At 37.8% G+C, this 19,867-nt stretch overlaps 1 pseudogene; it reads left to right on the forward strand.

The window, feature by feature from the left end:
- On the forward strand, positions 1 to 19,014 carry LOC124403246 (annotated as a pseudogene).
- The last annotated feature ends 853 nt before the right edge of the window (positions 19,015 to 19,867 follow it).

Here is a 19,867-nt window from a genome sequence, read left to right on the forward strand (position 1 = left end):
TTTCAATAAGCCACCACTTCTTACCCACTCCTCTTAATCAAACTTAAAGTAAAAGTAAATTAACTAGGCCCAATCCTATAATAAGTATTAATGGTCAAGCAATTTAGTTTCATTTATGAAAATTCATGAAAAATGAAAGTAACTTGGAAAACACCCGTCTTTCCTGATCTCATGCATATTGGTCCACACAAGTCTGGGGAGTGGCCCTTTATAACCTGCTGACTGCCAACAGATTCGGTTTGCAACTAGACAGCAAGCAACTGTTATAAGGTATGTATTTTAAGTGTTTGTTATTACATTTTAAATGGTTGATTTTTTAAAAAAAATGTATATATAAATACAATTTTGTTTTTTAAATAGGCAATATTATTTTGTCTTTAAAATAAATTGTTTATGCAGCATGTAAAACGATTAAATGGATAAAATTCCACAAGACAATTACAAACAATATAAATGTGTGAATAAAACATAACCGTAATGAAGTTACTATGTGCATAATATAGGAAGGAGCTCAGGCATAATTGTTCCATATCTGAAACAAATATCAATGATTAGTACACAATAAAGTAAAAAATAAAACAGATGAACCTGCACTTTACCTTTAAAAAGAATCATGGCTGGTGTGAGGGAGACGAGAGAGAGAGGAGAGAAAGAGAAGGGTTATTTCTTGGAAAAAAAATTTTCATGGTCACATTACTGTAATGTCATTAAATGCTGTAGCGCCTCGCTCGCGTGCTGGCATGAACGCACACACCAGAGAGCTGAATGTCAAAGAAAAAAAAAAAAACAAAAAAAAAAACACAAGATTTCTTTATTTATAGTTTTACAGGAGTGCCGGAGAAAAGAAGGAGTTAAATTTTATATGGAACTGCGAATTGGTCCTTAATGCCGTGCCAGCTGGAGCTACCAATGTAGCGCCGTCCCAAATGGGTGTTGTTCGCGGCCTCGGCCCGTCCGAGGAAAGCTGAGACCCAAACCTGTCTGTGCGAGTGGGTGCTCGGTGTCCTCGGCACGTAGAGTTCTTTACACAGTCGTCGGAAGAGAATCGGCGTATTCGCGGCTGTAGCTCGCGCTGCTCTTGCGGCTGTAGCTCGCGCTGCTCTTGCCGCTGTCGCTGCTTTAGCGTTCTCGTCATGAGCTTCCAGCCGTGCCTCGTTATGCCACTCCGCCCCGCTGCCATGTGCTCTGCAGCTTTCCACAACACGGGTGCTGATATGGAGCTGTCCATCCAGCACCCCCCTGGTTGTCGTTGTTCGGAGCGCTTGCCTGGGACGTGATGCCACCTTCACAATGCTTAAGGACACCAATTAAGTTACAATGTTCTGTAGTGTTCAGTAATGTGTAAGGGTTAAAGTTCTATGTTACTTGAATGAGTGAGTTCAGGTGAAAGGGGGTGGGGTTTTGGGGATAAACACGGTGTGTAGAGAGGGAGAGCCAAGACAAAAAGAGACCAAAATTTTCAAAAATAAAGAGACAGCATAAAATTAAACTTATTAAACAAATATTAAACTTTCTAAAGATATGTTCTACTTAACCGTTCTACTTATTTCAGCATACTATAAGAAATGTCTTTATTCCGTCCATCCTTTATTCATTTACTCTCTGGATATGCAGAATATTTAGGATTTTCTTCTTTTAACAGAAACTCTTGAAGCTGTACATAAAACTCAATAGAATCCATATCGTTAGACTGTCATAAAAACAGAAGTGGCTATGCGATTTCACACATAACCACAATGACACAGTGGCCAAATTGTGATGGCTAAAACACTGGGTCAGAGCATCTCCAAAACTGCAGCTCTTGTGGGGTGGTCAGTATCTAACAAAAGTGGTCCAAGGAGGGAACAATCGTGAATAGTGTGTATATATCTGTGTGTCTGTGTGTATGTATGTATGTATGTATGTATGTATGTATGTATGTATGTATATAATTTAATAAACTGTATATGTGAAATATGCTATGTTTGCATTGGTAGCATCAAAACTTTAGTTGTGTTGTGTTGTTATCTGTTGGTGATAATCAGATGTTGAAAGTAATGGAAAAGCCAGTATGCCTGATTAGCAGCGATTCTGAAGGATGCCTACGTGTTGTCAAAGAAGCTAAAGATATACTGGATGGGATCACTCAACCAGTTATTGTAGTGGCTGTGGTGGGACTCTACCGTACAGGGAAGTCTTATCTAATGAACCGGCTAGCAGGACAACAAACAGGTAAGAATCAATATGCAGAAACCTGAAATAATACATCCAGCAATCTATTTTAATCTCACTTGAATAAAGACATCTAATAAAGTCGTCAGAAGGCTTTCATAAACGCAGTCAAAGGGGATTTCTCTAAAACTGTGCCATTGTGGTATGCATGATAATAAATTAGAATTTTGTGCTTTTATGGAGAGCATTACAGTAGCTAACAGAATGATAAATGGACCAAAAAGCACCTAAGAATTTAAGCATATCCCGAGCCTACACAACCTACAAAATCTTGGTTGTGCCATATTTATTTTTTTATTTTTTTTGTGCCCCAAGAAAGGTTTAAAGATTTGTTATGTTGTATAACCTTCTCCAATTGGTTTTCTTAACAATGTCTCCTGCAGTTTTCATGACATGAGGACTGATCTGATTTGCCATTTAGCTGTGAGATCTCCCATATCAAAGATACAATTTTTAAACTAACAGTTGAGCCCAAGTACGTTTAAAGTTAAAGACAAGTGTACCCCGTTTAACATATATATATAGGGGGAGCTCTCAAAAATGTAATAATTTAGATTGTTAAAAGAAAGTGGTGGGATAATTTATTCTATATATTATGCAGATGTACTAGTAAAAAATGTAACTATTATGTTTGTAATATCAAAAGATAAAATAGCTGGCTGTAGTGACTTGTACTGATGGGTTGTTCATGAACGTTTCTTTCAATTTGAACACGTCTTTAATGAGAGAGATTTATTAATTTTCTACTAGACTCGCATGAGCAAAGTGTTGCAAAATGTCCATAGGCTATGTATTGGAAACAGAATTGTGCAGTTTACCTTGCAACTCTTATTGTCCGAGTCGTTCATTCTTTTATCATGTGTCTCCGATATATGCTACGCAATTATATATCCATATATAAATTAATGGAAATATATTCTGCTTGGTGAAAATACAACATTTTATTGTATTTATGATCAAAGGAACAAAATTAACTATATGACTCAATAAAAGATTAGTTTATTTTGATGAATGAGATTCAAAAAACAAGTCACTAAAATAATCCTGTTCTGCCAATTGACAGCTAAATCATTGTGGATTAACAGTTACGTTTTAGTTATTTTTACAAATCTTTAAATTCAGTCTATGTGCACAACTTCTTTCGACTACTCCTATTAGGGTTCTCTACAAAGCGGATCATCTGTCTCCCTACCACCCTGTCCTCTACATCTGCCTTTTTCAAATTAACCACCTGCATGTCTTTCTTCACCACATCCACAAACCTCCTCCTTGGCCTTCCTCTTTTCCTCCTGCCTGGCAGCTCCATCCTCAGCATTCTTCTTCCAATATACCCATTTCATCTTCTGCACATGACCAAATGATTTTAATCTAGCCTCTCTCAATTTGTCTTCAAAACGTCCTACCTGCGCAGTCCCTACAACAACCAAATTTCTAATTTTGTCCATCCTCCCATTGAAAACCACACCATCTTTAAACCTACCATTCCTGTCATTTTGTCAATGCCACTTTCTCTAAACATACATCATAGCAGGTTTCAAAACAGTTCTATAAACTGTCCCTTTCACGCTTTCAAATACCCTTCTATCACAAATCACTCCTGCCACTCTTCTCCACCCACTCCACCTTCACCACTCTGATTTTCGCTCGGTAGAGACTCGCTCCATGCTTTGTCTGGTCTTTCTACACAGTGGTGGTCCACCTCAAGTCCCGCTTTGTCTGCCAATGGACCTGACCTTCCTCATGCCACGGCTCAAGGACATATGTGCCTGTCTAGTAGACATATACTGAGTATTACCCCTAGTGACTTTCATTCTCTTTCTTTCCAGGCTTGTTTCAACCTGCTACCTATTCTCACTACAAATCACAATATCATCTACCAAAATCATAGTCCATGGAAACTCCAATCTTACCTCACCTGTCAACCTGTCCATCACAACTGCAAACAGAAAATCCTTGATGGAATCCCACCTCCACCTTGAACCAGTCTGTCAGTTCGATTGCACACCGAACTGCGGTCACACTGCCCTCATACATGTCCTGGACCACCCTCACATACTTCTCTGCCACACCTGACTCTCTTGGCACTCTTTTGTACCAAGAGAGTCAAGTCAAGTTAAGTTTATTTTTATAGCGCTTTTCACAACAGACATTGTCTCAAAGCAGCTTTACAGAAATCAACAGTCACGGTGAATGGTGTGCATTTATCCCTGATGAGCAAGCTCTGGTGACTGTGGCAAGGAAAAGCTCCCTTGGATGTTTTGAGGAAGAAACCTTAAAAGGAACCAGACTCAAAAGGGGAACCCATCCTCATTTGGGTGACATCAAGTGTTTGATCAAAAATCTTGCAACAATACAGAACACTGGAGAGTGAGAACCAACATGAGTATTGGAGTATAAGATTATAAGTAATGTTCTTTCTGCAGTTATTATGGTTATAAAACTAGGAGCTACTGAGGATCAACATTTGTGATCATCACAGATCCAGCACTAGCTTCTCCATGCCAGAGCCTTTAAACACTACAGGAGGTCCAATGTCAAATCTCCACACATGTAGTGAGATCAAATTGGCACTGGTATGTCCCTAGATGGTACGGGATGTTTGCGAGTTCGGCATCTACTTCTTCATATTTTCTTGACTTTGTAAGAACTCTTGCTGCCGCATTCTGAACTAACTGAAGCTTGTTAATTAATGATGCAGGACTTCCTTCAATGACACTAAGCAAAAAGCACAGCTGAAGCTTATGGTACCTTACAAACATTAAGCATACATGCAGTACACACACAAATACATACAAAGAAATCAAATTAGTCTCTAAAATGATTGAAAATATTAAAATATTTTTTATACAAACACAAACATTTTATACGAACACACTGTTTGTCTATCTCCATTACAAGAATGAGATCCAGACTGTGTATCAACATCTGTGTGATCGGAATCGTAAGGAAGGTCTGAATACTTGTAAGCTGGAGCTGGAACAGGTGTTTGCTCCTCTGGAGACGGCTATAAGTGACGGCTCATTTATGCGCCCTGGAGGATACAAACAGTACCGTGATAAACTCCAGAGCTTGACAAATGTTTTCGAAGCACGCACACACAAACAGAGGATGGTAAGACTGCTAATATATTTTCTATAATCTTTCTTGTCTAAACAATCCCTAATAACCATGTAATTCAGAATAACCTCGTGTGTGTGTGTGTGTGTGTGTGTGTGTGTGTGTGTGTGTGTGTGTGTGTGTGTGTGTGTGTGTGTGTGTGTGTGTGTGTGTGTGTGTGTGTGTGTGTGTGTGTGTGTGTGTGTGTGTGTGTGTGTGTGTGTGTGTGTGTGTGTGTGTGTGTGTGTGTGTGTGTGTGTGTGTGTGTGTGTGTGTGTGTGTGTGTGTGTGTGTGTGTGTGTGTGTGTGTGTGTGTGTGTGTGTGTGTGTGTGTGTGTGTGTGTGTGTGTGTGTGTGTGTGTGTGTGTGTGTGTGTGTGTGTGTGTGTGTGTGTGTGTGTGTGTGTGTGTGTGTGTGTGTGTGTGTGTGTGTGTGTGTGTGTGTGTGTGTGTGTGTGTGTGTGTGTGTGTGTGTGTGTGTGTGTGTGTGTGTGTGTGTGTGTGTGTGTGTGTGTGTGTGTGTGTGTGTGTGTGTGTGTGTGTGTGTGTGTGTGTGTGTGTGTGTGTGTGTGTGTGTGTGTGTGTGTGTGTGTGTGTGTGTGTGTGTGTGTGTGTGTGTGTGTGTGTGTGTGTGTGTGTGTGTGTGTGTGTGTGTGTGTGTGTGTGTGTGTGTGTGTGTGTGTGTGTGTGTGTGTGTGTGTGTGTGTGTGTGTGTGTGTGTGTGTGTGTGTGTGTGTGTGTGTGTGTGTGTGTGTGTGTGTGTGTGTGTGTGTGTGTGTGTGTGTGTGTGTGTGTGTGTGTGTGTGTGTGTGTGTGTGTGTGTGTGTGTGTGTGTGTGTGTGTGTGTGTGTGTGTGTGTGTGTGTGTGTGTGTGTGTGTGTGTGTGTGTGTGTGTGTGTGTGTGTGTGTGTGTGTGTGTGTGTGTGTGTGTGTGTGTGTGTGTGTGTGTGTGTGTGTGTGTGTGTGTGTGTGTGTGTGTGTGTGTGTGTGTGTGTGTGTGTGTGTGTGTGTGTGTGTGTGTGTGTGTGTGTGTGTGTGTGTGTGTGTGTGTGTGTGTGTGTGTGTGTGTGTGTGTGTGTGTGTGTGTGTGTGTGTGTGTGTGTGTGTGTGTGTGTGTGTGTGTGTGTGTGTGTGTGTGTGTGTGTGTGTGTGTGTGTGTGTGTGTGTGTGTGTGTGTGTGTGTGTGTGTGTGTGTGTGTGTGTGTTTACAGAGTGAGGAGGTGTTGACTGAGTATCTGAAGGAAAAGGATGAGTTTGGGAGGAATATACTTTTAGCTGATAATTGCCTCACTGAAGCAGAACATAAAAAAGAAGGTGAGTCTATGCTCAGCTCTTTAATGCTCTTTACAAATTACAGTGATAAGAGAAGAACTTTGTACATGGGCAGGATTGCATGTTTAACTGTGGCGAATCCTGACAAAAATGTAACGTATTTTTAGTTTCAAAGATTGCTTCTACTGTGTCTGTGTTAATAATTATTTTATTTCTATACTCAGTTGAGCGTTTACAAAAAGAAGCACTAGAACGGCAGAATGAATCTTTAAAGAAGAGTAAGGAGCTTCAGGAGCAGATATTAAGGGACCAACAAAGAACCAATGAGCAGCACACGACTCAGCTGCTGAAACGTATGGAGGAAGAGAGTCAAAGAGAAAGGGCGAATAATGAACGAGTGCTGGAGGCTAAACTTAGGGTAACAAATAAATTACATCAGTACTATCACATACCAAATTTTACTCCTTATTTATACATATTTTATACACATTTCTAATTATAAATATCAGTACCACGCATTTACTAATAAAACTATATTAATAACTTATTTTATGTAATATTAGTGACAAAATTTATGTAGTAAAAACATTAATCAATATTAGCACACAGGAATGGAAACACACAGCACTGACACATTTTTTTTTGTTTTTTTACCCAGAGTATACTTTCTGGTCACAGCTATTTTATATCTATTATGTTTTTAGCAGATGAACACAAACATGAATTATCTGCATAAATATTTCACAAAATTGATAATTTACCTCTCCAGATTACTTCCAATTTAGTTGTGTGTATATAGATAAAATAGGTCAAGTGCACTTAAGCCACAAATACAATTTAATGTTAAATATGCTTTAAAATATTTAACATTTATTCCCAGAAAATACATTATTAAAATTAATTATGCTAATGTTATGTCATAATCTTATGTAATTAAAATATTTAGAATAATAAGTGATAAAATCATAAAGTTAAAGTTTTTTTTTTTTTACTGTATAAATTATTTATTTATAAATGTAACCAAACAAAAACGTACCCTATTGGCCAGCTTTCACTTGCTCTGGGGATACAAACAAAAGTGTTGTGGAAGTGCAGTCAGTAAGTTTTAAAGGCTGTGACCACAATCAACCATCCAGCGGGTATAGCTTCATGTAAATCGTGAATTTTTGAGAAATCACACTCTGGTGCACAATGTACAGACAATATTTAAAGATCCTTCCTGTGTTCTCCCACAAAACCCTACTGACTTCCTGTAGCTGTCTGCATCACATACAAAACACTGATGCTCAAAGCCAAAAGTGGACAGGCATCTCACTGTTAGGGACTGGGGAGTGGCTCACCACACTCAGCCGGCCAGTAAGAGGTCATAGTTTTCCTGTGCACCCTGTCAGTCTCACCATCCTGCTTACACTTTCCCCCTGGGCTGGTCAAAGCATTTCCACATCCTTCGCCTAATTATCTTCTGGAAGTTTCCCTTTCATCTATCCATCCAGTCGTTCTCGAAACCTTCTGCCCTCCTCCTTTCACGACACTAGACCAGGAGAGACCTTGCCTACTGTGTTCAGTACATGCTCTTTAGATTTACATCCACCACAATAGTCAGTGGCATAAGTCAGAGCAGCTTGTCATATGCTATGGGGGCCAAAACCTATGTATGACTGCCACTTAGCAAATTATGTCATATTGGGTGAGGGATGCAATTGCCCTAGCCTATGAGGTGTGCACTCAAGCTTTACCTCTAGGAGCTCCATTCACCCAGGGTGTTGCCTCCCCCAAGGATCTAGCAAAGGTGTCAATATGCAGAAACCTGAAATAATACATCCAGCAATCTATTTTAATCTTACATTAGCCTAACATAACATGTTTCTTAACTTTAGTCTTTACATTCTTATAAAGTTGTCAGAAGACTTTCACAAATGCAGTCAAAGGGTATTTCTCTAAAACTGTGCCATTGTGGTATGCATGATAATAAATCTTTATGGAAAGCATTACAGTAGCTAACAGAATGATAAAGGGATCCAAAAGCATTAAGGAATTTAAGCGTATCCCGAGACTACAGAACCTACAAAATCTTGTTTGTGCCAAATTTATTTTTACAATTTTATGTAATATATATATTTTTTGTGCCCCAAGAAAGGTTTAAAGATTTGTTATGTTGTATAACCTTCTCCAATTGTTTTTCTTAACAACGTCTCCTGCAGTTTTCATGACATGACTGATCTGATTAGCCATTTAGCTGTGAGATCTCCTGTATCAGTTGTTCATTCTTTTGTCATGTGTCTCTGATATATGCTATGCAATTATATATCCATATATAAACTAATGGAACTATAGATATAGTTCATGCATGTAGATGTGTTTTGGATCTGCTTGTTGAAAATGCTACATTTTATTGTATTTATGATCAAAGGAACAAAATTAACTATATGACTTAATAAAAGATTAGTTTATTTTGATGAATAAGTTTCAAAGAGCAAAGTCACTAAAATAATCCTGGCCTGCCAATTGACAGCTAAATGCTTGTGGATTAACAGTAAAGTTTTAGTTATTTTTTACAAATCTTTAAATTCAGTCTATGTGCACAAGACAAGTTCTTCTTTCGACTACTCCAATTATTGTTCTTCACAAAACGGCTCATCCGTCTCCATACCACCCTGTCCTCTACATCTGCCTCTTTCAAATTAACCACCTGCATGTCTTTCTTCACCACATCCACAAACCTCCTCCTTGGCCTTCCTCTTTTCCTCCTGCCTGGCAGCTCCATCCTCAGCATTCTTCTTCCAATATACCCATTTCCCTCTTCTGCACATGACCGAATGATCTTAATCTAGCCTCTCTCAATTTGTCTTCAAAATTTTCTACCTGCGCAGTCCCTCTAATAACCTAATTTCTAATCCTGTCCATCCTCCCAATGAAAACCACAGCATCTTCAACTCTGCCACCTCCAGCTCCGCCTACTGTCTTTTTGTCAATGCCACTTTCTCTAAACATACATCATAGCAGGTTTCAAAACCAGTTCTATAAACTGTCCCTTTCATGCTTGCAAATACCCTTCTTTTACAAATCACTCCTGCCACTCTTCTTCACCCACTCCACCTTCACCACTTCTACCCCTTGCATCAATCCACTGTCCTTCCTCTTATTCACACACATATACTGTCAGGCTCTTCTGGGCTCTCAGCATGCACTTCCAGTTTTGCAATGTGCACTTACTTGTCCGTGGCCATCTTCTAATTTTTCCTGTTTTGCCAAGTATTTAATGACACTAAAGACATTAACTTTGGGCCAGATTATCTTACTGGCTCCTCATGTCCCTGAGATTTGTATTGCTTTTCTGCCTGCATTATTTACTGGACCATAACCCTGTCACGGATCTCTGTTGGCTACCCTGGTTACCGGTTCGAATTTTGGACGAGCAGAGAACGGAGTACTTTACGGAAAGTCATCCCCAATCTATGGCATGTCAAACAGCCTTTGACAACATACTGAGATGGCTGTGCCTCCAGTCCCTGTTCCCCACTGGTCTTTCATCGAGCTCCACCCAGTCCGCCTGCTGTGCCAAAAATATCACACAGTTTTTTTTGCCAGTTTCGTCATAGTACGTTGTTTGGCTTTCTTTTTCGCTCAAGGTCACTGCTGCACTCCTGAGCCTTGCTGACTACATTGCTCTGCCCCCGGGCTTCATTGACAACGTGACTCCACCCCTGGGCTTTGCCAAGATGTTCGCCCAGCCCCTGGTTTACACTGAAGTCATGGTCTATGCAGAGGGCCTTGATGGCATTGATCATCGCTCTGGCCCTGATTTTCGCTCAGCTACTGGTCTCCGCAGAGGGCGTTGCTCTGTTGCTGATCTTTGCACCACCGCTGTTCTCTGCAAGGGGCGTCACACCATCCCTGCGCAGAAGGCTTCCTTCAGTATCATCACTTCAGGCAAGAAAGGCAGGGTGTCCATCAGAGACCGGTCCCCGAGGGCAGCCAACAGGAGGCTCGCTCCATGCTTTGTCTGGTCTTTCTACACAGTGGTGGTCCACCTCAAGCTTTGTCTGCTGCTGGCACCTGAACTTCATCATGGACATATGTGCCTGTCTACTAGACATATACTATACTAGACATATATAGTGAGTCTTACCACTAGTGACTTTAATTCTCTTTCTTTCCAGGCTTGTTTCAACCTGCTACCTACTCTCACTACAAATCACAATATCATCTACCAACATCGTCCATGGAGACTCCAATCTGACCCCACCTGTCAACCTGTCCATCACCACTGCAAACAGAAATCCTTGATGCAATCCCACCTCCACCTTGAACCAGTCTGTCACTTCTATTGCACACCTCACTGCAGTCACACTGTCCTGGACCACCCACACATACTTCTCTGCCACATCTGACTTCCTCATGCAATACCACAACTGCTCTCTTGGCACTCTTTTGTACCAAGAGAGTCAAGTCAAGTAAGTTTATTTTATAGCGCTTTTCACAACAGACATTGTCTCAAAGCAGCTTTACAGAAATCAACAGTCACGGTGAATGGTGTGCATTTATCCCTGATGAGCAAGCTCTGGTGACTGTGGCAAGGAAAAGCTCCTTGGATGTTTTGAGGAAGAAACCTTAAAAGGAACCAGACTCAAAGGGAACCCATCCTCATTTGGGTGACATCAAGTGTTTGATCAAAAATCTTGCAACAATACAGAACACTGGAGAGTGAGAACCAACATGAGTATTGGAGTATAAGATTATAAGTAATGTTCTTTCTGCAGTTATTATGGTTATAAAACTAGGAGCTACTGAGGATCAACATTTGTGATCATCACAGATCCAGCACTAGCTTCTCCATGCCAGAGCCTTTAAACACTACAGGAGGTCCAATGTCAAATCTCCACACATGTAGTGAGATCAAATTGGCACTGGTATGTCCCTAGATGGTACGGGATGTTTGCGAGTTCGGCATCTACTTCTTCATATTTTCTTGACTTTGTAAGAACTCTTGCTGCCGCATTCTGAACTAACTGAAGCTTGTTAATTAATGATGCAGGACATCCACCTAGTAATGCATTATTATGGTCTATTCTGGAGGTCATGAACGCATGGAGGAGCTTCTCTGCATCAGATATAGATAACATGTTTCTTAGCTTAGAAATATTTCTAAGGTGAAATAAGACTGTTATTGTAACTTGGTTGATATGATTTTTGAAAGACAAGTTGCTGTCTAAAATAACTCCCTGGTCTTTTACCGTTGAAATAGTGGTTACAGAACATCCGTCTAAATGCAGGTTGAGATGCTGGAGCTTCTGTATACTGGTTTTTGGGCCGATGAACAAAATCTCCGTCTTATCGGAATTTAACTCCTTTTGACCTTCTTTATACTTTTCCATCAATATTCTCAAAGCAAATACTGCATCCTTAGTGCTCTTTCTCAGCATGAAACCATACTGTTGCTAACAGATGGTCACCTCTCCCTCCAGCCTAGCTTCCACTAGGCTTCCACTTTCCCATAACTTCATGATGTCATTTATCAACTTTATTCCCCTGTAGTTACTGCAGGTCTCCCTTGATGTCACATCTCCCTTTTTCTTAAAAATCAGGACCAGCACACTCCTTGATTCCTCAGACATCCTCTCACCTTCCAAAATCATGTTAAACAATCTAGTTAAAAACACCACTGCCATCTCTCCTAAAACATCTCCATGCTTTTACTGGTATGTCACCTGGGTCAACCGATTTTCCACTCTTCATCCTCTTAATTTCATCCTAATTAATCCTAAGAACTTTCTGCTTTACCTCCCCATCATCCAACCTCCTTTCACGCATTTTCTTTATTCATCAGCTGCGTAAAATACTCTCTCCACCTTCTCAATACACTTTCCTCACTTGTCAACACATATTCATCTGCATCCTTTATTGCCCTAACTTGCAGTACATCCTCCTAGCTCGATCCCTCTGCTTATCTAATCGGTTTCAAATCTATTTCTAATTTCTTAGTGTCCAGCTTCTTATACAACTGCTCATATACCTTTTTGTTAGCGTTTGCTACATTCCTCTTCACCTGTTGCTACATGTCCTTGTACTCCTGCCTACTTTTTTTATCTCTGCCTATGCCAATTCTGTTTCGCCAATCACTTTCCCTTATGCTTTCCTGTACTTACTTATTCCTCCTTTTGTCTTCTTTTCTCTTTCCAAATGTCACACCAAGCACCTTCCTAGCTGTATCCCTTATCACTTAGTAGTAGAGTAGTAGTTGCCCAATCATCCAGCACCTCTTCACCACCACCTATTTATCCAGCCCCTGTCTGACCTCTTCCCTGAATCTCATACCTCATACCATGAATCTCTTCCTCCTTTAGTTTCCACCATCTTATTTTTTCAGTCCTCACTCTCCTCCTCTTTTTCTTCAACTCCAAACCATCCTACTGACCACCATCCGATCTGGTTAAATACACTGTCCCATGAGAACACCTTAAAGTTCCCAATCTCTTTCAGGTTGCATCTCCTGCATAGAATACAGAATCCACCTGTGTGCTTTATATGTCACTCTATGCTCCTCCTTTTCTTAAAATAAGTATTTACCATTGCCATTTCCATCATTTTCACAAAATCTACCACCATTTGTCCTTTCACATTCCTCTCCTATAGGCCATAACTAACCATCACCTTCCATCACCTCTGTTCCTTCATCAACCATTGAAGTCTGCTCCATTCACCAATCTTTCTTGACTATGTACACTCTCCACCACTTAACTCACTCCAGAATGTTTCCTTCTCATCCATCTTACAACCCACTTGTGGAGCATAGGCACTGACATTTATCATCACCCCTTCAACTTCCAGCTTCACGTTCATCACTGTAACTCTCTTCACCTTCACTACACTCTTAATTTACTCTTTTTTCAGGATCACCCAACACCATTTCTCTTTTTATCCACACCATAGTAGAAAAGTTAAAACCACTGTCAATGTTTCTGCCGTTACTCCTCTTCCACTTAGAATCGTGAATACACAACATGTCCACCTTTCTCTGCTTTATCATATCAGCTTCCTCTCACTGGATGTGGTGCATTCCACATCCCAATAAACCAGGACACACTTTGGTGCTGCTTGACACTGAGGGACTCGGGGATGTGTACAAGGTATGGACAATATCTCCATCAAGAAGAACCAAGAAGAACCCCATAACAATCATGTCAACAGTATCTCTATTCTTTTTTACCTTACCATCTTTATTATGTTTTCCACAGCTGTTAAAATTGCTCAGCAATAATAACTAAATTATTGCTGAGCAATTTTAACAGCTGTGGAAAACATATAATAAACCAATAATAACTAAATTATTGCTGAGCAATTTTAACAGCTGTGGAAAACATATAATAAACCAATAATAACTAAATTATTGCTGAGCAATTTTAACAGCTGTGGAAAACATATAATAAACCAATAATAACTAAATTATTGCTGAGCAATTTTAACAGCTGTGGAAAACATATAATAAACCAATAATAACTAAATTATTGCTATTGATTAGATTGAATTACAGTTATATAAGTTTTTATGTTTTTTAGGGTGATGAAAAGCATGACACATGGATCTTCTGCTTATCTGTCCTGCTCAGTAGCACTCTTGTATATAACAGCATGGGGGTCATAGACAACAATGCCATTGATAAGCTACAGTATCCTTTACTATATACCACTAGCATATAGTACACAAACACAAGATACTACTATTGTTGGCTGTACCAGGAGATGACAGGAGTAGGAGTACAGGAAAGCCGGCTGTACTTCCTGAGAAGGCTGGCATCCTTTAACATCTGCAAAAAGCTGCTGCAGGGGGGTAACAGTGCTGACTTTCCTCAACGTTCTGAACATCCTCAGTAGTTTTTGCACTACACACTGTATACTATGCACATAAATACTTTGAGTCGACAGAAATTTGCACAGACACAACAAACACTCAGTATTGTCCCCTAGTCCTTTCTTTAACATACTTTTACATTGTTTGTATTTTGAAGTATTATTGCATGCCTTAATGAATATGTTTGTGGATACTGCTAGAACTGCTGATCTAGTGCCATTTTCTTTAACATGTCCTCTGCAGCTATGTGACAGAACTCACTAAAACATCCGAGTGAACGCACAGACAAGTGGTGACCATGATGATTCAGCAGAGTTTATGCATGTTTTCCCCTCCTTCATCTGGACTGTGCGAGACTTCATGCTGAGGTTGGAAAAGGATGGCAGGGCCATTACAGCTGATGAATATCTGGAAAGCGCATTGATACTTAAACCTGGTTAGTAAAAACAGCCATTCTTCATAGTATCTCATTATCCTTAAATTTATTGTTCATCAGGAAGAGGTTCCGAAGCATTTGGGCACTGACATCCAGACTGTGCAACAGTTTTTTTCAGGCTTCTCAACACACAGAACTGAACTGGAACCATCACTTATTCCGACAATGGTTTCTATAAAAACATCTAAACAACTGATATGACAGTCATTGTAGAATATATATTTAAAACACTATTCTTTTTAATTTTCTAGGTTCTGATACTAAAGCTGAGAATTTCAACCTGCCCAGGCGGTGTTTGCATCACTTTTTCGCAGAACGGCGATGTTTTGTCAGCTCTGTGCAGTCTGGCTGAGGTTTATGTGGAGGCTATTTGCAGTGGGCAGATTCCTTGTCTGGAGAATGCAGTGGAGGCTTTGGCTCAGATTCAGAATGAACGGGCAGTAGAACAGGGCTTGCAGGCTTACCAGAGTCAGCTGTCTGAGTCAGTGTGCTTTCCACTTGACCCATCTGAGCTATCAGACATCCACAGAAAAGCAGAAATGGCAGCAATTGATGTTTTTATAAGGACTTCCTTCAATGACACTGAGCAAAAAGCACAGCTGAAGCTTAAGGTACCTTAGAAACATTAAGCATACATGTAGTACACCCCCAAATACATACAAAGAAATCAAATTAGTCTCTAAAATGATGAAAATAATAAAATATTTTTTATACAAACACAAACATTTTATACGAACACACTGTTTGTCTATCTCCATTACAAGAAAGAGATCCAGACTGTGTATCAACATCTGTGTGATCGGAATCGTAAGGAAAGTCTGAATATTTGTAAGAGGGAGCTGGTACAGGTGTTTGCTCCTCTGGAGACGGCTATAAGTGACGGCTCATTTATGCGCCCTGGAGGATACAAACAGTACCGTGATCATCTCCAGAGATTGACATATCTTTTTAAAGCACGCACACACAAACAGTGGATGGTAAGCCAGATAATACATTCTCTATTTTCCTTGTTGTCTAAACAATCCCTAATAACCATGTAATTCAGAATAACCTCAATTACATCAATTAACTAGAGTAGCAATCTGTCTGTGTGTGTGTGTGTGTGTGTGTGTGTGTGTGTGTGTGTGTGTGTGTGTTTACAGAGTGAGGAGGTGTTGACTGAGTATCTGAAGAAAAAGGATGAGTTTGGGAGGAATATACTTTTAGCTGATAAGTGCCTCACTGAAGCAGAACATAAAAAAGAAGGTTAGTCTATGCTCAGCTCTTTTATGTACGTGGTCAGGATTGCATGTTTAACTGTGGCGAATCCTGACAAAATTTTAAGTTTCAAGATTGCTTCTACCGTGTCTGTGTAAATAATTATTTTATTTCTATACTCAGTTGAGCGTTTACAAAAAGTGGCACTAGAATGGGAGATTGAATCTTTAAAGAAGAGTAAGGAGCTTCAGGAGCAGATATTAAGGGACCAACAAAAAACTAATAAGCAGCACATGACTCAGCTGCTGAAACGTATGGATGAAGAGATTCAAAGAGAAAGGGCGAATAATGAACGAGTGCTGGAGGCTAAACTTAGGGTAACAAATAAATGACATCAGTACTATCACAAACCAAATTTTACTCCTTATTTATACATATTTTATACACATTTCTAATTGAAAATATCAGCACCAATCATTTACTAATAATACTATATTACAATTATTTTATGTAATATTAGTGACAAAATTCATGTAGTAAAAATTTTAATCAATATTAGCACACAGGAATGGAAACACACAGCACTGACACATTTTTTGGTTTTTACCCAGAGTAGACTTTCTAGTCACTTATGTTTTAGCGGATGCACACAAACATGAAGATCTGCAGACATATTTCACACAATTTAGTTACATATACATATATAAAATAGATAAAGTGCACTTTATCCACAAATAAAATTTCATGTTAAATATGTTCAATAATATTTAACATTTATTCCCAGAAAATGCATTATTCAAATGAATTATGCTAATGTTATGTCATAATCTTATGTAATTAAAATATTCAGAATAATAAAAGTGATAAAATCATAAAATTTATGTTTTTTACCATTTTATTAAACCCTGATATAATAAATTAAAATAATAAAGAAACAATGTTTAATTAAAAATGGTATGTGAAATATTTCATATATTTACTTATAAACTTAAATACTTATAAATTACTTATATATATTTGTGTGTGTGTGTGTGTGTGTGTGTGTGTGTGTGTGTGTGTGTGTGTGTTTACAGAGTGAGGAGGTGTTGACTGAGTATCTGAAGAAAAGGATGAGTTTGGGAGGAATATACTTTTAGCTGATAATTGCCTCACTGAAGCAGAACATAAAAAGAAGGTTAGTCTATGCTCAGCTCTTTTATGTACGTGGTCAGGATTGCATGTTTAACTGTGGCGAATCCTGACAAAATTTATGTAGTAAAAATTTTAATCAATATTAGCACACAGGAATGGAAACACACAGCACTGACACATTTTTTGGTTTTTACCCAGAGTAGACTTTCTAGTCACTTATGTTTTAGCGGATGCACACAAACATGAAGATCTGCAGACATATTTCACACAATTTAGTTACATATACATATATAAAATAGATAAAGTGCACTTTATCCACAAATAAAATTTCATGTTAAATATGTTCAATAATATTTAACATTTATTCCCAGAAAATGCATTATTCAAATGAATTATGCTAATGTTATGTCATAATCTTATGTAATTAAAATATTCAGAATAATAAAAGTGATAAAATCATAAAATTTATGTTTTTTACCATTTTATTAAACCCTGATATAATAAATTAAAATAATAAAGAAACAATGTTTGCTTAAACAATGGTACGTAAAATATTTCATATATTTACTTATAAACTTAAATACTTATAAATTACTTATATATATATATATATATATATATATATATATATATATTTGTGTGTGTGTGTTTACAGAGTGAGGAGGTGTTGACTGAGTATCTGAAGAAAAGGATGAGTTTGGGAGGAATATACTTTTAGCTGATAAGTGCCTCACTGAAGCAGAACATAAAAAGAAGGTTAGTCTATGCTCAGCTCTTTTATGTACGTGGTCAGGATTGCATGTTTAACTGTGGCGAATCCTGACAAAATTTTAAGTTTCAAGATTGCTTCTACCGTGTCTGTGTAAATAATTATTTTATGTAATATTAGTGACAAAATTCATGTAGTAAAAATTTTAATCAATATTAGCACACAGGAATGGAAACACACAGCACTGACACATTTTTGGTTTTACCCAGAGTAGACTTTCTAGTCACTTATGTTTTAGCGGATGCACACAAACATGAAGATCTGCAGACATATTTCACACAATTTAGTTACATATACATATATAAAATAGATAAAGTGCACTTTATCCACAAATAAAATTTCATGTTAAATATGTTCAATAATATTTAACATTTATTCCCAGAAAATACATTATTCAAATGAATTATGCTAATGTTATGTCATAATCTTATGTAATTAAAATATTCAGAATAATAAGTGATAAAATCATAAAATTTATGTTTTTTACCATTTTATTAAACCCTGATATAATAAATTAAAATAATAAAGAAACAATGTTTGCTTAAACAATGGTACGTAAAATATTTCATATATTTACTTATAAACTTAAATACTTATAAATTACTTATATATATTTGTGTGTGTGTGTGTGTGTGTGTGTGTGTGTGTGTGTGTGTGTGTGTGTGTGTGTGTTTTACAGGAACAAGCGGCCCTGTTGGAAAGAGGATTTAATGAAAAAGCGAATCAAATGAATCGTGAAATTGTAAATCTTAGAGGACAGATGAACAGTAGGAAGGAGTCGACTTGTTTGATTTTGTAATTATTCAAAACACCGACAGGTACAGCCGTTGTATCCTGCTGTATTGTTAACTTAAAAAATATACGTTTGTTATCTTTTTAATTAATAGCTAAAGATGCTTTAATATTAATAATGTTCAAAAAACAATATTTTTATTATATGATCTCTTTGTTAGTGATGGGCATGGTGGCTGTCTTATAGGTTATTGTTTTTCATTTTGCATGCCATATTGTCATATCATGATGACATCATGTTGTCTGTATAAGAATTCCAAGGAAACATCCTCAAGATAAGTGCTCAATATAAATACTCATTCTGAATCTTTGTATCACCAACAACCATACCACAGTTAAAGTCAATGAAATTATTCCCAATTTTTCCACATTTTTCCAATTGTTATTTGATATGCTTGTAACCTGTAAACGCATGGTTTTATGAATTGTACTGTTGCACATAATTGGATAATTATATAGCTGTGCACAGGTTTTAACTTAAAAATTATTTAGCACTTATCATATATGTTCTTCTGCTGCACATTGCCAGATTCTGGATTAAAACAATAAAATCTCCAGCTAATAGTGTAGTTGCTCGTTCAGTTTTTTGTCTATAAATTTATCTTCAACACAGTTTGGGAGAAATGTAATAATATTTAACATTTATTCCCAGAAAATGCATTATTCAAATTAATTATGCTAATGTTATGTCATAATCTTATGTAATTAAAATATTCAGAATAATAAGTGATAAAATCATAAAATTTATGTTTTTACCATTTTATTAAACCCTGATATAATAAATTAAAATAATAAAGAAACAATGTTTGCTTAAACAATGGTACGTAAAATATTTCATATATTTACTTATAAACTTAAATACTTATAAATTACTTATATATATATTTGTGTGTGTGTGTGTTTTACAGGAACAAGCGGCCCTGTTGGAAAGAGGATTTAATGAAAAAGCGAATAAAATGAATCGTGAAATTGTAAATCTTAAAAGACAGATGAACAGTAGGAAGGAGTCGACTTGTTTGATTTTGTAATTATTCAAAACACTGAAAGGTACGGCCGTGGTATCCTGCTGTATTGTTAATTAAAACAAATATATAAGTATGTTATCTTTTTAATTAA

This window comes from Silurus meridionalis, chromosome 20 (assembly GCF_014805685.1).
Source record: "Silurus meridionalis isolate SWU-2019-XX chromosome 20, ASM1480568v1, whole genome shotgun sequence".
Lineage (NCBI taxonomy): Eukaryota > Metazoa > Chordata > Actinopteri > Siluriformes > Siluridae > Silurus > Silurus meridionalis.